Genomic DNA, 22,994 nt, shown 5'->3' on the forward strand with positions numbered 1-22,994 from the left:
TATATATATATATATATATATATATACACACACACACATATATATATATATACATATATACACATACAGCCTTGGTCATTACTACCTACCTAGTGTACTAGCCTGCAAGCTAGGTCTTCTCTCATAATACACTGCAGCCATTGCATAGTCACAGACCAACTTTTAATCATCTACCTGAGAGCTGTCAAAAGCCAGAGGTAGTTATTTCTTCATATCTTTATAGACAGAAAACATATTTTCACTAATCTAGTGGATTTCTCATGTCTTGTTAGAAAAAAAAAAAAAAAAAGTTTACATTTGTTAGACCAACCAAAAGGCTAAATAAAGAATATTTTCTATTTTATAGCCAACTGGTATAGCAATATTTTTCTCTCCGGGCAGAACTTTAAGTCTGTGACTACAAACTCTATAGAGTTAACGTACAAAACTTGAGGGTTTTCTAACGAAACAGAGGCAGCCATACTGTGGGCTAAACAAATATTCATTACATGGTAACCTATCAATTCGCTAGAAACTAGGGACCATACACAAGACACAAAGCTCCTAGTGAATAGAACGGCTGCACTCATGAATATTGGCACAGCCCACAATAATGGCTGCATCCACTGTGTCTGAAAATATACAAATGGTTTAATCCTTCCTATCCAAGTGTTGTATTAGCATTAGTAATGGAAGGTCTACTGCATGATTTGTACGTATATAAGACAAAAAAGAACACAGATTAATAAACTGTTAGAGCTTGCATCTTTATTGAACAAAGTCTACTAAAATAGTTAAAATACATTGGGTACTTGAAGTGCATCATTAGAGATAACATTATTACAAAAGCTTGTCCTTTTTTTTTTATCAATACACAACTGCAACCATACATATATGCCACAACTGCTTAATACTGATTAAATTGCTCTACTATATACAGCACAGCTGATATCTTCTACTCATACAATATGACACCCAAAAAACAGAAAAAAAAATCTAAACGATTACAAGGTAAAGAAAAATATAGGCTAAGCATGCAGTTCTATAGTAACAGTCAAAGGCTAAAACAGTTCAGAGCATAGTGTGCCTTGTGAAGGAAGAGCTAAAGACAGGGTTTTATAAAAAAAACAAAAAACAAAACAAAAATAAAAAAAGTGGGCTTCCAGATCATATCTAACACAACAGCATTCCAAAAGTAGGTTACTTTATTTTGTCACTGAGAGCAAGAACAAAAGTGTCAAATTAAAAAGTAACAAAAAAATAAGTATCTATAAGATATTTTTCAAATTTTGGATATAAAAAGGAAGGGGGGGGGGGGGGGGGGGAGAGAGAAACATGCAAAAATATTAGCTGCCTCATTCCTAAAAGTATTATCTGCCACAGATCCCAGGACATTTAAAAACGTGCCCTTTCCTTTTAATCACACAGTCTGCAAAAAAAAAAAAAAAAGATTTCTTCCAAGGTTGGTGAATAATTATTGCTAGATCACTTTAATGTAGGAACAGGGGCTTAGATTAAAGATTTATTTAGATTACATTTTTGTGATTGCTCCCACTACAATTGCTTGTTGGTGTGTCTACCCAAAATTGTATAAAAAAGAAAAAAACAAAACAAACTAAAAAAAAAACATTTTCTAACTTGGCCTTTTTGCAGTTATTTAACCCTATACAACTTAATTAAAAAGCCACACCGAAGACAAAAGAAAAGAATAACAAGAAAAAGAAAAAGAAAAAAAAAAAGAATCCTACCTATAGAACAACAATCAGGAAAATGTACCAACACCTTCTTAGAACATGAAAATAAAAAATAAAAGAAAAAATCCCAAACAGAGCTACCTTGCCAAGGAGCATGTTTAAAAGTCCAAAATAGCACCATTCATCAGTGTCTCAAATCCTGTGGCAACATCTCTGTCACTTACCACAAGGAAACAATGTGTTTCAAACAACTATTTCTATACATTAAAAAGTGTACATGGATAAAATATAAAGCTATACAGACAATGGATGAAAAAAAATAAAAAAGTCGACATGTATGCTACATCTAGGTGAAAAGAATACATAATATAAGGGGAACTCTTAGCCTCTGAGAGGATAGTTTATGGTTAAGTTGCATCTGTTGCCGACGGACAGTGGAGACGGCCATTTTCAGAGTTGAAACTGTACTCACAAGATTGCTGCCTGTTTGTTCACTAGTAACGAATGACATCGCTGAAGCACCAGTGATGTCACCAATTCCTAGTAAAGTGATAGGCTGCTTTCTCATGAATATTGTTTCAAATGGCCGTCTCCATGGTGTGTAAGCAATGCGTGCACTTGCGCTGTAAACTGGTGCTGAAATTGGAAAGTTTGACGTTACCGGTTTATTGTGAACACTGGTGCTTGAGAAGAGGAAGACGTTGCTGTGGTAGAAACAGGCCACAAGGCCCACCTGTATTGTGTGTAAACATGGATTCACAGTGTGAAGAGATTCACCTGATCTAGACTGTTTAAGCTGAGTTATGGTACAACATTGGCAATTCTCTAAAGCAAGGCTCAGAGTCCCATATATTCTTACACTTGATGGTTTACACAGGAACGATTCCCAATATATAACATCATGAGCGTGTCAACAACCATAAACCAAATGCACTACACATGGAAGAGATACGATTAAAAAAGGAAGAGGTAATTAATTTCAGTGAAATGATGTCCGCAGCCATTTTCTTGAGTCATGGATCGGTCTGCCTCACTGTTCTCTTTGCGGATGACCCTATGGACAGATGGCGAGATCCCTGAGAAAGAAAAAGGAAAAAAGAAAGACCAGGATTAAAAATAAACATACACAGGGGCAAGTTCAATTGTAAAGAACAATGCGGGCCACGCGGCTCACAGAGCTGCGAGCAAAAGTCAGCATTGAAATTACCGTAGTAACGGTAATAGTGCACAGCTATTACTGTAGTAACGGTAATAATGCACAGCTATTACTGTAGTAACGGTAATAATGCACAGCTATTACTGTAGTAACGGTAATAGTGCACAGCTATTACTGTAGTAACGGTAATAATGCACAGCTATTACTGTAGTAACGGTAATAATGCACAGCTATAACTGTAGTAACGGTAATAGTGCACAGCTATTACTGTAGTAACGGTAATAGTGCACAGCTATTACTGTAGTAACGGTAATAGTGCACAGCTATAACTGTAGTAACGGTAATAGTGCACAGCTATAACTGTAGTAACGGTAATAGTGCACAGCTCTTTAGAACAACAAGACAAAGGAACTGTAGCACATTCAGGCTCCTGTGTGTTTTCTCAGCATAGTTCCTTTTTTTCCCCACCCAAAATCTTATTAATCAAATCAATAATAAATCAATTATTATCTTGTCATAATTTAAACTCCAGATAACTCCAAATTCATAGGACAAGATGCAATAGATTCTTAGGGGGGTATTCAATTGTTAGCGAGACGGGTGAAAATCCCGTGCTCGAAAAATATTACCGTTAATACGGTAATTACTTGCTGAATTTCAGCTCGCAGCTCCCTGAGCTGTGAGCTGAAATCCAGCGAGTAAATTACCGTATTAACGGTAATATTTTTTTGAGCGCTGTATTGAATACCCCCCTTATACTTCTGCAATCTTCAGGTTCCATAGGTTTCCTATAAATTTTAAGAACACAAATCTATGGCCTAAGGACAATTCTAATGGGACATAACTTGTAAACCTTCCCACTAGTTGTGGCAGCTTCTCATTGACAACAGCCAAACCCCATCCAACTGGAACACATTCCACAGTCAATAGCACCTAAGCAGCACATTAGAGCATACAACTATTGTGCCTGCTGAGATTGTGACTGATCTAGCGCTCCAGTAGCAACACAGGAGCATTGAAGCGTATCAGGTTTCACTGATGTGTACAAGTCCCTGCACACAGCCAAACTAGTTAAAGAACCAGTTCATTGAATAATGATAAAAGTTGCATAGCTTTATCATTGTGCCACAGTATTCTGCTCAGCAATACCATACAGCTGGTCTGACGATACATTCCCTAAAAGCTTTACTGGTGATACATCAAATTATTTTCAATAGGCAACTCTCGGCTTTTTAATAAAATAAAAAATTTCAGAAAGTTTTTCTGACTAGAAGTTGCATTCAATGTCATTCTACTCACCCTTAGATGGATAAGGAAATGATCGTTCTCATTGTAAAATCACCTGCCACCCACCTCCCATTACAAAAGTTCCTACACAAATACTGAGGGTTAGAGGGCAAAGTATGGATCTACTGGAACGAAGGAGTCACCCTTTGCTTTATCCTTATTACCATCATGCATTCATGGATAGGACTTTGTTACTTGCCCAACTGGCACCCGCAGGCTGGATCCCACCCATCAAGGATCTTTGTGGTCCCTACCTGAAATAACAACCTTCTCAACCACTGAATAGTTATAACATAATGCACGTGGTTATAACAGACCCAGTCCTCTGCATCTAAGTAATTTGATAGTAGGAGTCTGGAATATCATTGAGATAATGTATTTTACAGAACAACATCCAGAGCACCGATCCATGTTGTAGCAAACAAATGATTTTTAACAGTTCATGTTTACACCGATAATCATTTTTAATCCAAATTAGCCAGAAGGAGTACACTAATATGTATTTCTAATTAAAACATTATCAAATCAACAGAGCTGTCTGTCTTGTCAGAAAATAGACATTTAAAAGCAAAGGATGTTTTTTTTATTCTATCCAGGCAGTTCTACAGGATGTGGGAGGCAGCTATATAGTATGGAGAGCAGGCAGACTGCAGTCTGGGAACAGTTCCCAAAGTATTGTGCTGGGCAGCTCCTCTCAGCTGTGAAAATATTAAGGGAGATGAAAGCTAAAGTGTGCGCTGAACTGCAGGGATCCATCCATGTGTTTAACAACAAAAAGTTAGAATGTTTTCTCCCTAATATTTATAATGAAAAACACACCCAATAACTTCACTGTACTGTACTGTAATGATTATTTTCTGCTGGCAAACTATTCCGATTATCACATTAAGAGATGACACATGTTTAAGACCTAAAACTTTTTTTTCCTGTTTGAAGCTCCAGAGGAAACGTGATGTTATAGCCATTTCCACAAGATGGGTTAACAACAGGATATAAACACTCATGTTCTAAATAAGGGCGAATGTTTTAGGCATCAAGATGGCCAGTCTATTAAGAGAACTTATGCTAGTTACTGACTGAGCGGTTAATGCCAGGATGTTTAAAATTTGGACACATGGGCAGCACGGTGGCTTAATGGTTAGCACTTCTGCCTCACAGCACTGGGGTCATGAGTTCTATTCCCAACCATGGCCTTATCTGTGTGGAGTTTGTATGTTCTCCCCGTGTTTGCGTGGGTTTCCTCCAGGTGCTCCGGGTTTCCTCCCACACTCCAAAAACATACTGGTAGGTTAATTGGCTGCTATTAAATTGACCCTAATCTCTGTCTGTCTGTGTGTGTGTTAGGGAATTTAGACTGTAAGCCCCAATGGGGCAGGGACTGACGATGATGAATGGTGATGATGGGTGGACTAATGGGACCAGTTCTAGCACTCTGCAGACAACCACAATGAGTGAACAAGACCTTTTACATCAATTCCACCAACACTAACAAAAATTTGGCACTGTAATATATGTACATTTTTGTCATTTAGCATTCTGTGCCCAATGTGGAAATGTCAGCCACATACATTGTTGAAAAGAATTATAGCAACATATCAATCCCCTGACTTTTTTTTTCTTTTCACTGATAAAAACTATTTTATTGCAATTGCTTCAATTGCACATTTCATTCTGCAAGAAACCCATACAGATAGTCTATCAGGTGGTGTAGGTTATGTGCAGGCAAAGCTTTGGCTTTAGGTCTCTACCAAAAATAAATGCACCTCACTCAAAAAATAAGCTTATTCTGTTTTGTGATGTCCAAGATTTACTTTTGTTGTGGTCATGGCTTTAGTCATGTTTCCTGGGCGCTGATGAATTTTCATCTCAGACTTGTCCAAACCAAATAGTCCCGTCACAGGTACATAGGATGGCGAAATGCGAAGCGCTCTTAAATCCACAAGACTTTAATAAAGTGTGCTATACAACAACAAACTTACTCAACAAAAGAACCTGGATAACAATTAAATCAAAGAGCTTACAGTAAGGCCCCTAATAGTGAAGGACAAACAGCTGCCCCCACAAGTTTAAAACAAATTTAAAGGTGGTAGCTTGACTGAGACTGACAGTCTAATGAACAATTGATCTCAGATCTTGGGGAGCTGTACTGAGGTCCACCTGGGGAGTCCATCAAGTCTCAGTGCCACTGTTGTACAGTCAGTGCCTTTAGACACTGAGCTACTGCTTCTCCATATGCTAATGAGGTTGCAATGTATTAACATAGGTCTGGCACATTCCAGAGCTGAATAAATCTCAGGAGGCGGGAATCATCGTCAGCTCTTTATATATTCCGCAGCGCTGTACAGAGAACTCACTCACATCTGTCTCTGCCCCAGTGGAGCTTACAGTCTAAATTCCCTAACATACACACACACACAGTCTAGGGTCAATTTGATAGCAGCTAACTAACCCCCTAGTATGCTTTTGGAGTGTGGGAGGAAACCGGAGCACTCGGAGAAAACCCACGCAAACACAGGGAGAACATACAAACCCCACACAGATAAGGCCACGTTCGGGAATCAAACTTATGAACCCAGTGCTGGGAGGTCGTACCCAAGCAGTATTTTAGAAGAAAAGTGGAACATTTTATTCTTTTAAAGGGCGGAGCTAGGACTTTAATGTCGCAGGAGCAATAGGAATCTGTATTAATTTGAATTGAAGCACACAGGTAGATTAGAAGCGCAGGATGTTGTTTCTTTACTATTAAATTAAGAGTGGTTCTAAAATGAGTGAAAAGTAATGCAAAAATCTCACGCTGGCTTCTGCTTTCTTGCGATTTGCTTTCAATAGCATAAAATGACAGCCTAGATAGCAAAACAGCTCAGACCACTAATAGGGAAAAAAAATTCTGTTTGGTTTAGTCACATTTTGAAATATGTGCCAGATAATCTTCTAGAATAAATGAGTTCCAAGATGAGTCATCCAACAACCAGACTCTGAGAACAAAAAAGTTAAAGAGAATCTGTCATTAAAACCCTCAACAAATAAGTCTTCTAAGCCAGACTAAGTATAATATTGGTTATCATTTGCAGAAAACAGTGCTTTTTAAAGCAATGAGGGGCAACATGAAGGGGGTTGAGGGACGCATGGAGGAAGGGCACAGCGCCTTCCCTCCTCCGGATAAGCTGTGTGACCTCCCTGTACCGTGCAGAGGAAGGATGGCACAGTGCACTCCCTCATCCTCTAGGTACACCGTGTGACCTCCCTGTACCGTACCGTGCAGAGGAAGGAGGGAGGGTACAGTGCACTCCCACCTCCTCCAGGTATGCCGTGTGACCTCCCTGTACTGTGCATAGGAAGGAGGGAGGGCACAGTGCACTCCCTCCCCCTCCAGGTACGCCGTGACCTCCCTGTACTGTGCATAGGAAGGAGGGAGGGCACAGTGCACTCCATCCTCCTCCAGGTACGCCGTGTGACCTCCCTGTACCGTGCAGAGGAAGGAGGTAGGGTACAGTGCACTCCATCCTCCTCCAGGTACACCATGTGACCTCCCTGTACCATACCGTGCAGAGGAAGGAGGGAGGGTACAGTGCACTCCATCCTCCTCCAGGTACGCCGTGTGACATCCCTGTACCGTGCAGAGGAAGAAGGGAGGGTACAGTGCACTCCCTCCTCCTCCAGGTACACCGTGTGACCTCCCTGTACCGTGCAGAGGAAGGAGGGAGGGTACAGTGCACTCCCTCCTCCTCCAGGTACACCGTGTGACCTCCCTGTACCGTGCAGAGGAAGGAGGGCACAGTGCACTCCATCCTCCTCCAGGTACGCCTAGTGACCTCCCTGTACCGTGCAGAGGAAGGAGGGCACAGTGCACTCCCTCCTCCTCCTCCAGGTACGCCTAGTGACCTCCCTGTACCGTGCAGAGGAAGGAGGGTACAGTGCACTCCCTCCTCCTCCAGGTACACCGTGTGAACTCCCTGTACTGTGCAGAGGAACGAGGGTACAGTGCACTCCCTCCTCCTCCAGGTACGCCTAGTGACCTCCCTGTACCGTGCAGAGGAAGGAGGGAGGGTACAGTGCACTCTCTCCTCCTCCTGGTACACCGTGTGACCTCCCTGTACCGTGCAGAGGAAGGAGGGAGGGCACAGTGCACTCTCTCCTCCTCCTGGTACACCGTGTGACCTCCCTGTACCGTGCAGAGGAAGGAGGGCACAGTGCACTCCATCCTCCTCCAGGTACGCCTAGTGACCTCCCTGTACCGTGCAGAGGAAGGAGGGTACAGTGCACTCCCTCCTCCTTCAGGTACGCCTAGTGACCTCCCTGTACCGTGCAGAGGAAGGAGGGAGGGCACAGTGCACTCTCTCCTCCTCCTGGTACACCGTGTGACCTCCCTGTACCGTGCAGAGGAAGGAGGGCACAGTGCACTCCATCCTCCTCCAGGTACGCCTAGTGACCTCCCTGTACCGTGCAGAGGAAGGAGGGTACAGTGCACTCCCTCCTCCTTCAGGTACGCCTAGTGACCTCCCTGTACCGTGCAGAGGAAGGAGGGAGGGCACAGTGCACTCCCTCCTCCTCCAGGTACACCGTGTGACATCCCTGTACTGTGCAGAGGAAGGAGGGAGGGCACAGTTCACTCCCTCCTCCTGGTACACCGTGTGACCTCCCTGTACCGTGCAGAGGAAGGAGGGCACAGTGCACTCCATCCTCCTCCAGGTACGCCTAGTGACCTCCCTGTACCGTGCAGAGGAAGGAGGGCACAGTGCACTCCCTCCTCCTCCAGGTACGCCTAGTGACCTCCCTGTACCGTGCAGAGGAAGGAGGGTACAGTGCACTCCCTCCTCCTCCAGGTACACCGTGTGAACTCCCTGTACTGTGCAGAGGAAGGAGGGCACAGTGCACTCCCTCCTCCTCCAGGTACGCCTAGTGACCTCCCTGTACCGTGCAGAGGAAGGAGGGCACAGTGCACTCCCTCCTCCTCCAGGTACGCCGTGTGAACTCCCTGTACTGTGCAGAGGAAGAAGGGTACAGTGCACTCCCTCCTCCTCCAGGTACACCGTGTGAACTCCCTGTACTGTGCAGAGGAAGTCACGTGTCGCGGAAGTCAGCTACCCCTATTCTGAGGAGATCGGGAGGGGTCGGCTGCAGGTAAAGGCTCAGCGGGCCACCTGTTAAAGCATGTATTTTTTAAATATACCAATTACTTTATTTACCTTCCATACTTTTAATAACCTATCAAAGCTGTCATAAGACAACTGCAAATTAATGCTCATGACAAGACCCGAGGAAGTTTCCTGCTCAGCTTAAGACAGTGATGGCCAACAGGCAGCTTGCAAACACTTCCATTACAAGCAAGAGTCTCTTCCAAGTTACAATGGTGTCTGGTGGTTCTTCTAATACAGAGTATCTCATGAAAGGATGGCTCTTATTCAGTGACCGACGTGAACAGCAGCTGCATATATATATATATCTAATATATAAATGCTTAGTGGCGTCTGTCTGTCTGTGGAAAAAAAAAAACCAAGTTGCAGCGCCACCTGCTGGGCAGAGTTATACACTGACCTACTAAATTCTTAGTGTGTGTGGGAAAAAAAATTCAAAAAGGGCTGAAATTTGGTAGGGCTCAAACTCATTTTCGTGAGGTCATTTTACCTCATGAACACACATGTGTACAGGCATCCGTTAGTGTGTGTGTGTGTGTGTGGAAAAAACTATTTTCTCAGAAAGGGCTCATCCAATTGACCTGAAATTTGGTATACTGACATTATTTGACAAAAAAATTAGAATAGTCAAGTCAGTTAACTTCCATCATCCCCCCTTCCCCCCGTGGGAGGGGTAGTAAAGGCTAAATTTACGAGTTGAGGGGTCAAACTCATTTTTGTGAGGTTATTTTACCTCATGAACACACATTAAAAAGGGCGCTTGCGTCGGGAAGTAACGATCTTCCCCTGAGGAGGCCTGGGCTAGGCCCAAATGCATGACAAGAACCTTTTTAAGACCTTAAGTATCTTGAATTGACTAGAATGCATGAGTATCATGCACGGGTTAACATATATATATATATATATATATATATATATATATGTATTACTTTTTCTTCAAATGTCAAAGTAACGGCAGATGGCAGTACACTTTCCCTCATGACATAAAACCCATCAAACATATGAACTGGGTTATATGACCACAATGGGCCTGGTGCCCGTTTGGAAGCAAATCGGGCATAATTTATGCTTGAAAAAGCAGTACATAAAAATAGCGTATTTAAACCCATATATTGAGCCGTACACCTAAGATCCATATAGGTCTATACCAGTAGTGGCTGACACCGTACACACGTCACAGACACGTCCTACTTACACACGTTTTTATCTTTTTGTTTTATGTGCAACTAATACAATCGCTATTAGCTGCTAAAATCTCTCTAATACAATTCCCTGTGTCATGTACGAAAGAAAAGTTTGGTTTAAACAAGCACAAAAAAACAGAATATATACCTGGCTAGTCGCAATCGGTTCGCTAATGCCAGAGACCGCCATGATCATCATCCACTATGTGCACCTTACCACCGGCAAATAATAGGGCTTTCTCAGGCGTGTATTCAGTCACCATTGTGCGAACACGCCATCATTGTGCACGCTATATGTTAGAAACCCCTGATCCGTCTCTTTAGGTTGTGCAAGTTGGAGAATCGCGCAAATCTGCATGGCGCATATGTGTGTGCCCAATTTCTGGGCATGTGCAAAGGGATGCCAAGCAAGAGAAGTTAAACTGGAGTAGTACACACAGGGGAAACTAAATTCTGATTAGCCATGGACATCACAGCGATGTCCGTCTGCACTTATTATTAAGATCACGGATTTTCATGTGTATCTCTATGGTGACTTTGCATCGCCACAGATCCATTGAATTCCACCCATAGTCTCTACTTTCCTTTTTAACTATAAGAAGAAAAGTCACCGTTAGCTAAATCTAATCTGGGACTGCTCAGCTAAATCACTGGGGTGGACTGTCCCTCAGGGAGGCACAGTAGTTTTAAAGCAATTCTCCAGGGATAAGAAAGAACTGGTTATTTGTTATTTATATTGTGCCGCTGTGAAGAACATACTATAGTTTGATATGAGACATTAAAATGCTGCTATTGCAGAAGCCCTGGATTTCCATCAAGACCTGATTTGCCGATAGAAATAAAAAGGGCTACAAGTTTTGTACTCTTTTATAAAGCAGAATGTATATCAGATGCTTGATAGGTAGAATTTCTAGCACATGTACATACATAGAAAATATTATTGTGAAAGGCAAATTTAGCAACCCTTTCCGAAATCCTTGCCTTCCTCCTTGGAAGTATAATCTGAAGTGGTGAAGTATAAAACATTTGTTAGAATCTTCAGAATCTTCCAAACTAGTACAGATTCGGATTGTGGAATGAAATGAACAGGAGGAACAAGCAAACTGCACACAAACAGCACTGTTATGACACAAGATAAATATATTCACTATGGAGGTTACCTTGGGACATCTTCCATCTACCAGTGTGGTTTCACATGGGTCTGCTGTACCATGGACTGTTAAATGTGGATGGTATTCCTGTAACGACAATAATTATAACAGTGTTACATTCCTCTGCATGTTACAGAGCCATAAAAAGCTTCAGTGATTAGTGATGACCACAGAGTAAAAAGGAACATCTTATTTCAGCCATGTACCCACTATTTAAAACAAGCACTGCAAATTTACACCTGTAGTCCAAATGCAATGCTTTCATGAGATTATTCACCAGCTTGTGAGCAATTGCACCTGGTTATGAGCAACTGCCGAGGGTAAAATGTTTCTTTTTACCGATGAGGGGAACTGGACTAAGTGGGGAGCATCTTGCTAGATGGCTGCTAGCCACAGTGTATCCGACTCTGTACCCAAATGCAAAAACAAGAATTCATGTTGCGGGATGAGATATTCAAATGAACTTGAGTTTATTTACTCAGGCATTTGCCACTTACCAGGTGTCTGCCCTATTAGCCCTACAGAACAACTTTATTTTAAAATGCCCTTTGAGGTAGTGAGTTTATGTGCAAATAAACTAATGCAATGCAAATATTAACCAAAAGTGACACATGAAATAAAGACAGTGCCGATGTCACGTTACTGCAGGCAGGACTTATTTATCACATAAATGAGATTACAATGTGCAGGAGTTTAGGAGCAAAGAAAAGTTGAAATTTAAATTAAGTGGGTGGTCAAAATATCATAGTAGGAAGGACTTTAAGGTGTCAGTTTAACATTAGCCAACACAATTATCTTTATGATGTACCATAATTCTGTAAACAGTTACAGATAATGAGAACAGGTGTACACTGAAGACAAATAGATGCATTTGTGCAAAAAAAAAAAAAAAAAAATATGTATATTTTTTTAAAAAAAAAAATAATAAAAAAAAATGATCCACTGTAATTTGTTTTGGGGCATTTTTGTTTCTGACATGTACAAATGCAATCACAGCAGAGTGAACAGTTGCCTGAACTGCATGCTGCTGAACAAGGCTTATTTGCTACAAAAGTATATCAAGTTGCTGATCCTACAAGGTTATAAAAACAAGCATGTATTACTAGAGACTTGATAAAAGATTATGAGATTTGAAACAGAAAATGCCCAGCAAGTAAGAGAGACATTGTCTGCTGAAAGTGGAGCAGTCACTACAATATAATATTAACAGATCCAGAAATGTTTATGTTCAGCCAAAAATATTAAGTAAACAGCTTTCAATCCTGAAATATATAGTCACACTTACATGACTAGAGCCCAATTTCATCCCTTCCCAAGAAACAACAAACACAACAAGACAACAAAAACATTATTAAAAACATAAATTCTACTAATTATAGAGAATAGCTGCAAGAAAAAGGATGTATATAAAAACATACAAAATTATTTATTACAATATTACAATACGAATGGACACAGCTCACCCCACCTCAATTCACATTTGCATTGATCCACCTATATTAGTGGACCTTTTATAAAGTCCAGCAATTTGCTATACTATTGACCCAATAGATTTCTCAGTCTCTGTATGAACTTAAGATATGGTACAATTAAGCTATTTGTTTCTTAAATGTAACTACAGTACTACTTACAGTATATAAAGAGAAACCAATTGTATTAAATGTGGTTCTAATAGTCTACTGTTCACTCATGTTACATATTGATATGAACTTAACATGTCATATACTTTTATAACTAATATGCCTTCAAAATTTGTAATTATAATACCTTAAAGCCAGGCCTCCTGTTTGGCTCTGTTGGCATATTCTAAGCATTATATTTCAATTCATATTCAAACATTTTAATTATTTGACATAATCATGTAACGTGAACGGATGGGAACCAGTCTGATCTACAATATTAATAAAAATAATAAGCAGGTACAATTATCAAAGACAGGGAAATATAATGGGTTTAATACACAAACAGCTACATTCATTACAAGACCATATTATACCAGTATATATCACACCCAAAAGAATTGCACATTTAAACAAAGTGAAGAGACTTTGATCCATATATTCCATATAGACAAATTGTATACAGACAATTTTTAAAGATCTCTCTAGAACAGATTTTTCCAACCTCTGCGGAGACCATACATTAGTAATACCCGAGATTATGATTGATAAATAATGGATATATTAACTATTATAATCAAATCACGCTTTTCTCAGCATCGCTGCTTATTATGTAGCACTGGCAATTAAGCAAAATCACTAAATTTAAAAAAAACAACATTTTTAAGAGCAAGTTCAGGTACTTCTTATATAAGAGTGTGAGTCTTTTTAAACACAGAACCAATATTCACAAATGACTCAGTTGAGATGATGGAACAAAATGATTAATATGCAGGTTTGTGATACAGAAGACAAAAAAAATGGAAATGTAGGTAAATGAGGGACAGCAAGCATATGGAAAGCAAGGAATTGCATATGTGTGAAATGTGTTAATTAAGCATCATAGTTAGGGTACGTTTGGCAGGAGCTTAAGTGACCAAGATATTTCATGTTGATATTGTTTCATGAGCGATGGTGCATCAAAGGAAAAACATGATCAGTAAAGGGCAACAGTGGACGGAAGCACATAGCCCAGGACTTTGATATTGATGCATTAATTGGAAAGTCAAAAACTGACGAGCAATCGTAGATCAATGGATTTTGTTGTGGAAAATTGGTGCGGCTTTCCTCCAGCACAATTCATGACATTTGCAGACTCAACGCCACAGCGTGTACAGAGATTATATTGGCCAAACACCCCATTAAGTGATTTTATAGTGGTGTTTCCATTTATTTTATCCGCCACATGTACGACGACAGTACTTACTGCATACTTGCCAACTTGAATGCCAGTACGAAGAGGGGGGGGGGGGGTTTACTGCAATTCACAGTTCTTGGTCCTGCCCCTGTGACACAAACCCACGATCACGTTATTCCACAGTGAGTGGCGGGAAGGAAGGCCCCCATCTCACCCACTTCACTAGGAAGTGGGTTGGATGCGGGAGAATAGCCTGGTCTCCCAGGAGACCTTGACAGAATTCGGAAGATATTCTCTTTTACAGTAATACTTACATACTCTGGGGTAATTATACTTACTGTAAAAGATTGTGTACACAGTGTGAAACCATAGACAGCTACAAATTAATGTTAGGCTCCTATGGGCTTTAGCACATCATTGCTTTTTTCAAATTGTTAAATTTAAAACTGGATTTAGCTTTGGAAATGGAAGGCTTAATCAGTCTAATCCATTTGCAAATCTGTTTTTCTATGATGTTTCCCTTACATACCCGCTTGTGGCAGATATAGAGAACCTCTGGTGTTCCAGGAAAGTGGACCAATATCGTTCAACACTAGAGTCAAATTCTGCCCTTTACTAAATAGTAAGACTCCCGATAAAAACTATAGAATACTAGATTCTAAATTAAAGCCAATCTTACCTTGTTAGTTTACCATAACTTAGGTATTCAATTATTAATTTGTTTTCAAGTTGGTGTAAGGGCCATTTCAATCTAAACAGAAAATATGAACCGGTATAATGTAAGTTAATGCTGTCCAAATATTCCAATTTAGAAGGCCCCAATAAGTTAAATAGTTAACGGTATAGCAGAATTTAAAAACAAACCCATACAATAGGCTCTGTGGAGGTTTCCAGGAAAGGTAGCTGCCATATCAAAGTCATAGGGCCCCATGCAATCAAAGGCCAATAATTTGACAGTCATGATACAAGCAACAACCTACTGAACAGCTAATGTATATTTTCTGTGTAAGAGTTGCAGCTTTGTGTCTTGACAAAGATGGATTGCAGTGTATGCTAGCGTGTAAAGCAAGTTGTGCATGAAATGTGGATCTGCTGAATGTGGTGTTAAAAATAACAAGAAATTTTGTTTCTCCACACTTTTATAGCATACCGAAAGGATTTTTATGATTAAAATGAGAGGAGACTGAAGTTCACGCTTTACCGACTTTCAAAGTTCAAAAAAGTAGCAAGAGTTTGATTAATTCAAACAAATACTTTCTTGTATCACATTTGTCAACTGCTACGTTGCAGCAGACAGCTCTAAATTATTGAATCTGTCGGCAGAAAATAACGGGCCACTTGATCTAATCTCGACATACTTCCTCATATTTGGCATGTTGAGATCTCGTTGTGGTTACTAAGTATGCCTCAGTGCAATGTAAACACAGACTGTGCATGAGACAAGGAGTTATAAAACTCCCTCTCTATCTTGTACTGCCTGATATAATGTTACTGGGTTAGTGGTGTTAGATGGGCTGAAGCACATCTGACACAGAGGCGGAGCTATGACAACACGTATGAAACAGGCAAGTGACTGAAGAAGTCAGGAGAGGGCGCTGAACCGTTACAGACATGAGAGCAATGCAGTAACATAGGTTAGTAATATCCAGTATCATTGTTTAACTTCATGAACGTTATTCTAAACTGGACTTGTCATTTTGAGTGGAGCTATTCCTAAAGTTTCTTGTAGGGCCTGCAGCTCAAAATATATATAGCTGATGATTGGAGAGTGCTAGATGGAGAGACAATAATTAAATATAATCCCATTCTGAGAAAACGTATCTATGTCAGTTCTATAATAAATATTAATAATCCATATTAGTTGGATTTTTTTTAAATACTCATGAAAATGTGATGCTTGCTCCAAAACAGGTTAAGTGGTGTCAGTTCTCCCCTATAGGCAACGTCTGTCCTTGTAGCTGCTATAGTACCAGCTTCATAGATCCTGAGCCAATCAGTCACTGGCCCAGAGTTCTGTTTCAGAAGAGTGAAGGGAATCTGCGAGGGGTAAAGGGAGATGCGGATCTTCACTATGTCTATTAGAAAGGAATCCCATTACTCCGCAGAGATTTCCTTTTAAAGAAGGGAAATATAATGTAATGTAACTGAAAGACCCTATTTATAAACACAAATTCTCCAGAACAGGTTGTGAAAGCTGGACAGCATTGAGTTTGTAAGTGAAATGTAGAACACATTTTAAATAAATTTGAAAGAAAACCTAAGTGCTACATGGTATCATAATACACTTAAAAAAAAGTGTTTAAATTAACAGAATACAGAAATGTTAATAACATTGTTGTACGTTACCTTCAGCATCCATGGGGTCATTTACAGACCAAAAATTGCAAAGGTGCAAAGAATATTTTTGGGGATATTTGCCAGTCAGCCAAGCGCAAAAACAAGCATGCGTCCTATTCACAATTTTTAAAGCACATCTGGAAGTTCTGCCCATGTCCATTTGTGGGCTTGCACATGCAAATATCAATGCCCCTATAAAAAAATTATCTTCATACACCCTCTAAACAATGAACGCCTCCCTAAATTTGCAATCTATACTCGCATATATATCTTATTCCACAACACAAACTCTTATTTTTGAATTTGGATACAATAGGAGGTGCATCGCTGCGAATAGCCCACATTTGTTGTCCCAATCCATCCTCCTACTGCAAACAGTAAAATGTTGCTTCCCACAGTTATCTCAATGCGCAAAACCCATGGGGTTACCAGAAAAAAAACAGGTGCAAAAATGAAACAGTAGGCAGAGTCACAAAAGAAGAAAGAACAGCATTTGTGCATTCTCACATTCACAAAAGACCTTTATTATGTTATTTTGCATAGGAACAAGGGGAGACATACAAGAATGAATGTAACTATTGTACAACTGTAAAACAACAAAAATCCTTATTACAAATATACTTGGTCAATACATGGAAAATATAGGATGTGCAATTCTTTTGGATACAGACATTTATAGAAATAATATAATGTGCATGCTATGCTTTTTGAGGACACAACATAGCTATTTTTGTTTGCATTAAATGAATATTGAAAAATCATAAAATTTTATCTGCATCTCTTTAATGACTGATCCCTATTACCACCTAACAAGCCATGTTATGTCAGTTGGTCTGTCTTAAAGCTGCACTATCACCTAGGACAGTGATGGCTAACATGTGACACTCCAGGTGTTGTGAAACTACAATTCCCAGCATGCTTTGCCAGTAGATAACTAGCTGATAGCTGAAAGAGCATGCTGGGACTTGTAGTTTCACAACACCTGGAGTGTCACAGGTTAGCCATCACTGACCTAGGAAAATGTTTCCTAAGGAGCTACACCCCCTGGACAGAACCCCAGAGGCTGGGACATGCAGCCATTTTTCTTCTGGGACTCCAGCTACAGGGAGGAGCCACATTAGAAAATGATTTCCTTAGTGCAGCATAAATGTAAATATTTTGTAAAAAGGGGTAATATGATGGAATATTAATAGTAAACACCTTTGTACAAGAGGTAAAAAAATTTTTGTTTTGTTCTATACCAATAGGTGTCTGAATTATATTGAGCACTGGATTGTGCACACATCTACAGAAACTTACCTGAGCGCTTTTACACACACACACTCAGCAAGATCTTCATACTCATTGGCTCCACTTATGAGTGTGGTTGTACATATGACCCCTGTACACTCCACTCACCAGAGTAAGTAAAAATAAAAAATTGAGCATATGCAAATGAAACCTCCATTAATAACTAAATATGCTCAAATGTTTTTAACTCTGCAACTAAACAAACAAAAGAAATACTAGACAGGGAACATTGTCCTGTCTGTACAGAAGCATATGCACCATATTATAATCAGGAGTAGAAAGACATTGATACTGAGCTTAAAGTAACCTTTGTCTTAGTACACTAACTACAGTATACTTAGCAACAGTTTGCAATGTCGTATCCATAGAGTTCAGGTGTCAAGTGTTGAATTACCCTGGGAATTCCTATTATTACTTATGTGTGTAAACACAGGCTTAGTACCAGTGACACCTACATCTTTCATTCTGCACTGGTGACCTAATTCTGAAAGAATGACACACTCATGTTACCAGCCGGTTCAGGATATTCTTCCCTACTTATCTTTCCGTCAGGAAATCAAACATTTTATTCCATTGAGTGCAACCTGGATGGCAGATATTGTCTCTGCAGGACCCGTCTTCTGAAATGGGAGGAGTTAGACAACATACAGCAGACTAGACAAAGTCAGATGAGAACATACAAGAGTTATTGCACTAGAAAACATTTGTGCTGCATATTTCAAAAACCAAAAAAAAATGTCATATATATATCTATATCAATTTTTATCTTACCATTCTAACAACCTGGCAGCAGTTCAAAGACTGCATTGTGGACATAACCACAAGGAGAACAATCTACAAAAAAAAAAAAAAAAAATACTGTCAAAATACATACAAACATATACACACATCTATACACACAATGAGATGCATTAATACATGGTCTGAAGAGGTTATAAAGATGTCATTGAGCAAAACATTGTAGATACAGTATAAGGTATATTTGCAATGTAATAGAGATAGATATATATCTATATATATATATATATATATATATATATATATCTCTATCTCACAAGGTGAGAATATTCTATTTTTTTTAGTGCTTAGCGTCTAATAAAACAGCCCCCCCCCCCCCCCCCCTCTCCCTATTGCATGTCCTTGCAGAGCTTGGTCTATTAATAGCCGTCTTCACAAGTTTGAAATGCACCTAGTGATTCATAGATTGAATCAGACAAAGGAATTAAATGTACCAGCCACCTTCCTCAACCAAGGCAAAAATCTGCACCTGAACATCCCCTGATATACCTTTGTAGTGTCATAGACTGAGCATCAGAACAGAATCCTGGTACTGGAGGTTATTTTTGGAAATGCCGGTCTACATAACCTTTATAGGACTCCAGCAGCATGAACCAAAGCCAGCCAGTTCATTGTGCCAGGATTTAACTATAAAGAAAACCCTGTTTGCTATAAATGTATTCAGAAGCAACTAAAATTTTAAATCACCAGATTTTGGGGATAAATATTATTTAGCAGCTTTTAATTAGAAGTTCAGATGAAAAGTTATGGTGCTTTTATTTTAAGTATTGATATTTAATGTACAGCACAAACCATTTATTTTTGACAGGTCCTATTCTTTAGTAAAAAAAAAAAAAAAAAAAAAAAGATCTATATATATATTGCAATTACAATAGTTTTGTACCGAGAGGGGCACATTAGCCTGGTGTTAAGCATAAAAAGTGCAAAAAAATAAAAGTCTTGCCTGGTCCTGAGAGTAGCTTGGTCCGTGCAGATTTCACAGACCCGGGAATGATGTCATGCTATTCTGCAACTAGTAGCAGTAAAGCCATTTTCCTGTGTTCATGCACAAGAGCTCACAATGCAGCAAGGAGCCCAGGCATATGGAGATTTGGGTAAAGAAAGCAGCACAAAGACAAAACTGTTTCACGGAAGGATTTGATTTCATACTTACAGGCGGCCGCCCCTGCTCACTGCTTCCACTTTCTGTCCTTAGTTCTACATAGTTAGCAAAGAGGTGACTTTAAAGGGGGCATGTTGTTTAAGGGATCTCTCTTAGAGAGTAGTGCTGGTACTTCTAGGAAGAAGTGCAGCCCTTATAGAAAGTCTGTGTCTGCCTCTCCTCTCTCCAAGGCAGGGCTCTACCTATGATGTAGATTCTGAATTAATGAGCTAATTTTCATGGTCCCCTGGCCGAATTCCCAGAGCCTCCGCTTTTTGCTACCGCAGAGCCAGACTGCTTAGTCTGCAATAATCTGCAACTCAAAGTCCCCCCACTGTCTGGCAGCCAGAGTCTCCCAACCAATCCCAGGCACAGCCGATGCCTGCAGCCCAGCCCTTCCCGGGGCGCAACTCCTCCTTTGCATCCCCTCCTCTTTGCTGCGGGTGGGGTTTAGAAGCCCCCCTCCAGTAGTGCATAGCTCAGTCCTCGCATGATCCCTGCTGCTGCCATTCTACAGGCAGAGACCAGCCTTCCCCTAGTCTGTACATTAAGTGATTGGCGCCTGGAACCATCACTTAGTATTAGGAGGCAGATCCTCTTCTTCCCCCAACTACAAATAAAGTGAGAGGAGATTGGTTGAGATCCCAGTCATGAACCTTGGCCAAGCTGCTGCACAGACGGGGCTGACTGGCAGTGGAGAAGGGGGGGGGGGAAGCATACTGTAATCTGAAACCTGCAGCAGAGGTCGTTTGAGGCAATCAGGACAGAGACGTGCCGCTGCCTCCTTCCCTTTTTTGTGCATGTCTGTCGTGAAGAGGAAAATGGTGCACTGGATATGGCTTCTTGTCAGATTAGCAGATCCCCTTAGCATCGGCTAGCATGTCATTGTGTTCTTTCTAAGAAATAACCAAATGGCAATCCGGCTGGCAATTATTCTTCACAATGGCTGATCCGTTTTGTGTTATCAGTGTAAATTAATTAGTGTTTAAAAAATCATATTTTATCATGGAAAAATGCTATAGGAGTAAATATATATCCATACCAAATGGCAGTGGTGTGAGGTGTGGTGCAATTCTAAAAGATACAGTTCCATGCATAATAAGGCAGTATGGTGAAAGTTATTCTCCCTCTCCCTCTCCCTCTCCCTCTCCCTCTCCCTCTCTCCCTCCCAGCTTAGATTGAAGTCTGAGAATGTCACTAGGGTTAAATTAATTATTAAATATACACCGAGATAGGGCACAATGTAATGTCCTGCAGTACAGTGCAACTAAAATGCAGTGTTATTTAAGCTGCAAGTATTGTGTTAGTTAATTACTTGTTTTATATTACAGATATGGTTAGTTAATTTTGTAATCAGAATGGACTATTGCTAGATGAGGTGTAGGCAAGGGGACATGTGAGCTTTCATAGACACCTTGCAGTTAATTGAATCTCCCCAAAACCTCAGTTATAACTTAAAATCATACATTTCTTCAGAAAAAGACATCTTTCTGTAGTAACATATCAGAAGGCATTATAAATTAGTGTTGCAAGCTATAACAGACAAATCTGACATCATCATCATTATATAGCGCCACTAATTCCAGGGTGCCCAATGTGCAACCACAAGGTATATCATAAAGGACTCATTCATAATTATATTCCCTCATCCTCCATCACTAACCCTCCACCATTAACCCCTCCATCATTTATCATTATCTCCTAATCATTAATCCCTCATCCTCCATCATTAACCCCCTATCATTATTCTGCATTAACCTCATTAGAAATGCATGCACCAGCTGAAAATCGCTTGCCATATTGGTTGAAAAGAATATAATATTTTTTTTTGCTTACAAGGAATTTATTGCATTAATGAAACTGATCGCTACTAGTAAGTAAGTTAAATGTAAGGCATGTTATATTGTAATATATACAATTTGCCACATCAATAATTAACACCTCACTGCAGGCCTAAAGTAATCACTTCTCTATCATGTACAGAATAGCTGAATGTTACCAGTGTGTTGCATCTCTACATATCTGATACATATTTTATTCATATTAATATTGTCATGCAGATATTATGCATTCTACTTTCTTAAATGGTGTGCCAGATTAGCAGTAAATACATTTTGTGTAAAACGAGTTTCGCTGCGGAACAGGCGGTTTCTCAGAAGTGCGGCCTTCTTGCTCTACGCACTGTACTTGTAAATTCGCGTTTTGCAAAAGTTATGGTCTCTGAGCTGGGAAAATGAATCTGATATGTAGTGTAGTTGGGGTTAGACAGGGAACACTTGAGGCCAAAATCCAGCAGCAAAATTTCATGGCAAAATGCGGACCAAGGGAAATGTTTAGCGCAACAGGTCTGAAAATGTTGCTTATATCTAATTAACAGTATAACAGTGTAGTCACTTTGTTTGCAGCAGAATGCCGTGGGCCTCCTAATGGGTTATTCTAACTAATCACCTTTTCCAAAAGACTACTTCCCTTGGGTACAGTGGTCACTCAACATCTTCTGCACTCAGGCTGCTGCTCCTATCACTCCTGCATGCTCCCACAGACATCATCTTTTCAGTCGACATTATGCAGCTTGTCTTACAAAAGACCAGGTTGACAGGAATGAGGATAGTGCGGGCGACGTTGCTAAACTGTCCTCATTGCTGGTAACCTGTATTTTCAGGCAGGCAGCTTGTTCTAGTCGGACTATCTCCCTCGTGCCCTCAGTGAATACCAAGTATTACTGAGTGCAACAGGTCTTTATGTGGGACTATTATATTGGGGTCCTGAGTACTGCAGAGGAGATTAGAAGTCACACTTAGGAAGGCAGTGTAAAATATATTTTATGTTAACCACCAAAATACTATATATAATAAAACAGAATAACTTTAGTGAACACTTACAGGGGGTGCACATAAAGGGAGAGATACTTTACCAGTAACTTGGCACTTCAGAATGGTGTCCTGCATATGGTATTTCATCTCCCTTCTTTCTGCTGCCTGATAAAGCAGCGGTTCAGCCCAGGTGTCACCCCTTTTTGGCAGGCCCCACCAGTAATCTACAGAGT

At 40.2% G+C, this 22,994-nt stretch overlaps 1 long non-coding RNA gene across 1 annotated transcript; it reads right to left on the reverse strand.

Annotated features, from left to right (window-relative positions):
- Positions 1-725: 725 nt before the first annotated feature.
- On the reverse strand, positions 726-20,395 carry LOC142098819 (uncharacterized). The gene is made up of 4 exons (XR_012678439.1): positions 19,961-20,395; positions 18,781-18,843; positions 11,596-11,673; positions 726-2,749 (listed from the first exon to the last, which is right to left on the reverse strand). It is a non-coding gene; the product is annotated as an uncharacterized LOC142098819 (long non-coding RNA).
- Between the last annotated feature and the right edge of the window lie 2,599 nt (positions 20,396-22,994).

The sequence above is a fragment of the Mixophyes fleayi genome, chromosome 1 (assembly GCF_038048845.1).
Source record: "Mixophyes fleayi isolate aMixFle1 chromosome 1, aMixFle1.hap1, whole genome shotgun sequence".
NCBI classification, from domain to species: domain Eukaryota; kingdom Metazoa; phylum Chordata; class Amphibia; order Anura; family Limnodynastidae; genus Mixophyes; species Mixophyes fleayi.